Source organism: Rutidosis leptorrhynchoides, chromosome 1 (genome assembly GCF_046630445.1).
Source record: "Rutidosis leptorrhynchoides isolate AG116_Rl617_1_P2 chromosome 1, CSIRO_AGI_Rlap_v1, whole genome shotgun sequence".
Lineage (NCBI taxonomy): Eukaryota > Viridiplantae > Streptophyta > Magnoliopsida > Asterales > Asteraceae > Rutidosis > Rutidosis leptorrhynchoides.
This window is the reverse complement of record NC_092333.1, coordinates 183,017,583-183,023,582: the sequence shown is the minus strand read 5'-3', so window position 1 is coordinate 183,023,582 and position 6,000 is coordinate 183,017,583.

The window sequence follows — 6,000 nt, the reverse complement described above, 5'->3', positions numbered from 1 at the left end:
GACAATAACCCCAAAATGATAGAGGTAACGTGCTTCTAGCCATCATAGATCGAACCATATCCATTAGGGTTCGGTTCCTCCTTTCGGAAACTCCATTAAGTTGGGGTGTTCCAGGTGGAGTAAGTTGTGAGATAATCCCACAACTCCTAAGATGATCTTGGAAAGCATCGCTTAGGTATTCACCTCCTCTATCGGTACGAAGTACCTTGATTGTCTTATTGAGTTGATTTTGTACTTCGCTTTGATATTCTTTGAATGCTTCAAAAGTTTCGTCCTTATGTCTTAACAAGTAGACATATCCAAAACGACTGAAGTCATCAATGAAAGTAACGAAGTATCTTTCACCATTCCTAGCTATGGGCTTAAAGGGTCCACATACATCCGAATGTATTAATCCCAATAAGTCCTTAGCCCTTTCATAGGTCCCTTTGAAAGGTGCTTTAGTCATTTTGCCTTGTAAACAAGATTCACACACATCAAACGAGTCCATCTCATTTGATTTCAAGAGTCCATTCTTTTGAAGTGTATGCATTCGGTTCTTGTTTATGTAACCAAGGCGACAATGCCATAAGTAGGAATCACTCAAATCCTTTTTGAGTTTCTTGGTGCTAGTATGGTATATAGAGCTCGATGATGTGTCATCATGAACCAATTCATAAATTCCATTTGAAGGCGAAGCCTTGAAATAGAATACATTATCTTTAGAAACATGAATATCATCATCAATAAAATTAACAACGTAACCACATTGTCTTAAGCGAGAAATAGAAATAATGTTTCTACACAAATCCGGAGCATACAAAACATTTTCTAAAATAAGTTCCAATCCGCTTGGAAGCTTCAAAATAAAATCTCCTTGAGCTTTAACATGCACCTTTGCACCATTGCCCATATAGAGACTTGATGTTCCCGCCTTATGATCACTTCTTTTGAACCCCTGCAAAGAATTGCAAATATGAGTTCCACATCCCGTGTCTAATACCCATGTATTAGAAGAAGTAATACTAAGCTCTATATATACCATATACATATTACCTGAGGTTTGCCCTGCATCCCTCTTGTCCTTCAACTCCTTAAGATAGACCGGACAGTTTCGTTTCCAATGACCCATCTCACCGCAACCGAAACATGGGTCTTCTTTGGGGTTTGCCTTCTCGGCTACCTTTTGATTCTTAGCCTTGTTGATGGTTGGGGTAACCATCTTCCCTTTCCCTTTGCCTTGATGGGCGGGTCCTTTTCTCTTGGCCACCTTTGGCTTAGAGGTGTTACCTTTTGACCCACCTTGATCGATTGCTAACATGGGTAAAGCCCTTTTACCCATGCTAGTTTCCGCCGTTCTAAGCATACCGTGAAGCTCACCTATGCTCTTATCCATCCCATTCATATTGTAATTAATTACAAATTGATCAAACCTTTTTGATAGGGAGTTAAGGATAAGATCGGTGGCTAACTCATTTGATATGTTTAGGTTAAGACGGTTAGCACGATCAATAAGGCTTTTCATCTTAAGGACATAAGATGAAACCGATTGGGTATCGTCCATACGACAAGCATGTAGCGCCCGAACGGTCTCGAAGCGCTCGACACGCGCTTGTTGAAGGAACATCTCCTTCAATTGCGTTATCATGTCGTATGCACTATGATGCTCGAAATCCTTTTGGAGTTCGGGAATCATAGTCCCAAGCATTAGGCATGAGACTTGAAGGGAGTCGTGGCAATACTTGTCGTAAAAGGCCATTGCCTCCTCATCATCCTCATCCGGTTGATCGGGAATGGGGTCCTCAAGTACATACGCTTTATCCTCTTGTTTGAGGACAATCCGAAGATTGCGGAACCAATCCATAAAGTTGGTATGGTTGAGTTTGTCTTTCTCTAAGAGAGACCTTAATGATAGGTTGTTAAGGTTAAGTGGTGCGTTTTGCATGTTGTTGTTGTTATTGGCGGCCATCTACAAAATTTAACAAAGTTCATTTAAGTATTGATTTTAAATTTAATAAACAATACCCTTTTAATTTGTTTTATTAAATATTAGAATCCAACGGTAAATTAAATTTCGGTTAGGTGACCTTTATCCCGTCATTTGATTTAGCTAGGTAGTCATAATGACAATTGCAATCCTTTTGCAACTTCTAATTTATGGGATCATGCAATCCTTTTGCATGGCATATTAATCCCATCAACGCCTATTTGTTCATCATGCTTCGGTGACCCTAAGTTCATGATTTCCAAATCAAGTCATCCTACTTGTATAGACATGTAAACTTAGCATACAAGTGATTAGGTGACCTTTATCCCACAAGTGTGCGAAATTTACCTTAATCATATTAGTTTGCTCATAACGGTTAGGTGACCTTTATCCCATTATAAGTTCCCTAATATTTTTAAGTGTCATACAATAGGATGGCGTTTAAACTTGTTGACCTAGTGTAAAGGGTTTTAAGTTTTCTTTAATTCTAGTTTGAGAAAACATTTATGCCATACACCAACATGCATTTAGTGTATGGTTTAATTGAAATCCATTTTCAAGTCTAGTAATTTTAACCAATTACTTGATATAAACCATTTTATATATATGATCCTTATCATGTTCTTAATAACCGTTTATTAATGTCCTTTTAGCCGTTTTTAATTTAACCATTTAAATTGACGTTTTGCATGCTGTTAATAATTTAACCAATTAAATTGTAGTTTATGCTTGTTGTTAACTTGTGTGATAACTTGTTGTAGTAACATACACAATCCACAATCCACAATCATACAAGAAATAAAACAACCACACATGCAAACAAATGTGTTCACAATCAAGCCGATTTGGTAGACATTTGTTTAGCCGAAAACAAATGTCACCGGTTAAGGGTTATAACACTAAGTAGGAGATTTCAAAATCTCCCACTTAATCTTGCATCCAAATGCATCTTCCAAGTCTTCATCTTGTATCTTCATTTTTACAAAAAATATATCCTAATACATTTTTCTAGAAAATGAAAATACAACCTAATCTATTTTACATACCAAATATAAAATAAATTACATAACCAAAATAATAAAATTACAAACCAAATGAATGAATATTACAACCACATGAATGAATTAATATTACATACCAAATGATTAAATATAAATCATTCAAACATCCAACCAAACACAAGGTCAAGGCTATGATTGTGAACATGAACATGCAACCAAATATGACCAAAATGGAAGAACCAAAACCCACTTTGGAACCCCTCCAAATTCGGCCAAAATTGTAAACCCTCCCAAACCCGAAATTTTGTATTCCATATTCATGCATGTGCATGGAATGCAAATATAGTGGGTTTAAAGAAAATATAAGAAGCATAATCCATAGACCTCGGCTCTAGATACCATTGTAGGAATTTAACAAGTTCATAAAACATGTACTTATGGTTAACATGATTACAAAACCAATTTGAATGATGTTAAAGCAAGCGGAAGCAAAAGATTATTTCATGTTTATATGTAAATTCATTTAGTTAAATTCCATGATAATATCAAGTCTTGGATCTATGCTTACAAATAAGAGCAAGAAAGTAAGATTGTACCTCCTCAAGCTTGTTGAGGGTTGTTAACAAGGTTGCAAGATGATGATGAAGATGATGAAAATGAGCTTCTAACTTGAAGCCTCAAGTGTGTAATACCCCAAGCTTTTAACCCCAACACTCTTGCCTTTGGTTAGGATTTGTTAGACACTTAATTAAGCTTGCAAAAAAAAAATTTAAGAACCTCTTCTTCACCCAAAAAGGCCACGGCCAGATCAGTATTTTGGGAGCACTTGTGCAGTTTTTTTTTGCTTTGTTTTGATGTGTATTTTCAAGTATCACTAGTCTCCAACAAGCCCTTGGTTAATATGCATATGGAAAATGGGAAAATGCTTTGACCAAGAAGGAATCTAAGCATGTGTGTGCACTTCCAATGCCACTTCCCTTACATATTATAAAATAAGTTTTATAAAATAAAAGGATTAGATTTTATAAAACTCTTTATAATACTTCCATATATATATATGTATATATATATTTGTTATGTACTTTTATTATTTTCATTTCATAAAACCAAAACTTTATAAAATGTAACATAACAAAATCAATTATTTAACCCATAAATAATTTAAACTTAGTTATATAAATTATTCCATAATTTATATGTATACACATCAAGTAAAATCTCAGAAAACCATTTTTCTTAAAATTCAAGTGTCGCGTATTTATTTAACAATCCAACCGTTAAAATAAATACATATAAAGTGTTGGTAAGCTTGTTATTGGGTATGACCCGACTTGGATCATAACATAGTGGCCACGTTAATTTAATATGTCTCTTGGGCATACGAAATACCTTCAATGTCGACACATCTATATATATTTCGGAACAACCATAGACACTCTATATGTGAATGTTGGAGTTAGCTATACAGGGTTGAGGTTGATTCCAAAATATATATAGTTTGAGTTGTGATCAATACTGAGATACGTATACACTGGGTCGTGGATTGATTCAAGATAATATTTATCGATTTATTTCTGTACATCTAACTGTGGACAACTAGTTGTAAGTTACTAACGAGGACAGCTGACTTAATAAACTTAAAACATCAAAATATATTAAAAGTGTTGTAAATATATTTTGAACATACTTTGATATATATGTATATATTGTTATAGGTTCGTGAATCAACCAGTGGCCAAGTCTTACTTCCCAACGAAGTAAAAATCTGTGAAAGTGAGTTATAGTCCCACTTTTAAAATCTAATATTTTTGGGATGAGAATACATGCAGGTTTTATAAATGATTTACAAAATAGACACAAGTACGTGAAACTACATTCTATGGTTGAATTATCGAAATCGAATATGCCCCTTTTTATTAAGTCTGGTAATCTAAGAATTAGGGAACAGACACCCTAATTAACGCGAATCCTAAAGATAGATCTATTGGGCCTAACAAACCCCATCCAAAGTACCGGATGCTTTAGTACTTCGAAATTTATATCATATCCGAAGGGTGTCCCGGAATGATGGGGATATTCTTATATATGCATCTTGTTAATGTCGGTTACCAGGTGTTCACCATATGAATGATTTTTATCTCTATGTATGGGATGTGTATTGAAATATGAAATCTTGTGGTCTATTATTATGATTTGATATATATAGGTTAAACCTATAACTCACCAACATTTTTGTTGACGTTTTAAGCATGTTTATTCTCAGGTGATTATTAAGAGCTTCCGCTGTCGCATACTTAAATAAGGACGAGATTTGGAGTCCATGCTTGTATGATATTGTGTAAAAACTGCATTCAAGAAACTTATTTTGTTGTAACATATTTGTATTGTAAACCATTATGTAATGGTCGTGTGTAAACAGGATATTTTAGATTATCATTATTTGATAATATACGTAAAGCTTTTTAAACCTTTATTGATGAAATAAAGGTTATGGTTTGTTTTAAAATGAATGCAGTCTTTGAAAAACGTCTCATATAGAGGTCAAAACCTCGCAACGAAATCAATTAATATGGAACGTTTTTAATCAATAAGAACGGGACATTTCAGTTGGTATCCGAGCGTTGGTCTTAGAAAACCAGAATTTTGCATTAGTGTGTCTTATCGAGTTTGTTAGGATGCGTTAGTGAGTCTGGACTTCGACCGTGTTTACTTGAAAAATGATTGCTTAACAAATTTTGTTGGAAACTATATATTTTTAACATGTGAATATTATGTGATATATTAATCTCTTAACGCGTTTGATATTATGTGATAGATGTCTACCTCTAGAACAAGTCCCATTGACTCACCTAATAATAATGAAGAGTCAAATGTAAATTGGAATGATTCGTGGACTGATTCACAAGTTCCCGAAGAGGAACCGGAAGAAGAGTCGGAACCGGAAGAAGAATCGGAACCGGAAGAAGAATCAGAACCGGATGAAGAAATAGAACCGGTGGGGGAAATAATAAAACGGTTAAGTAAAAGAAAATC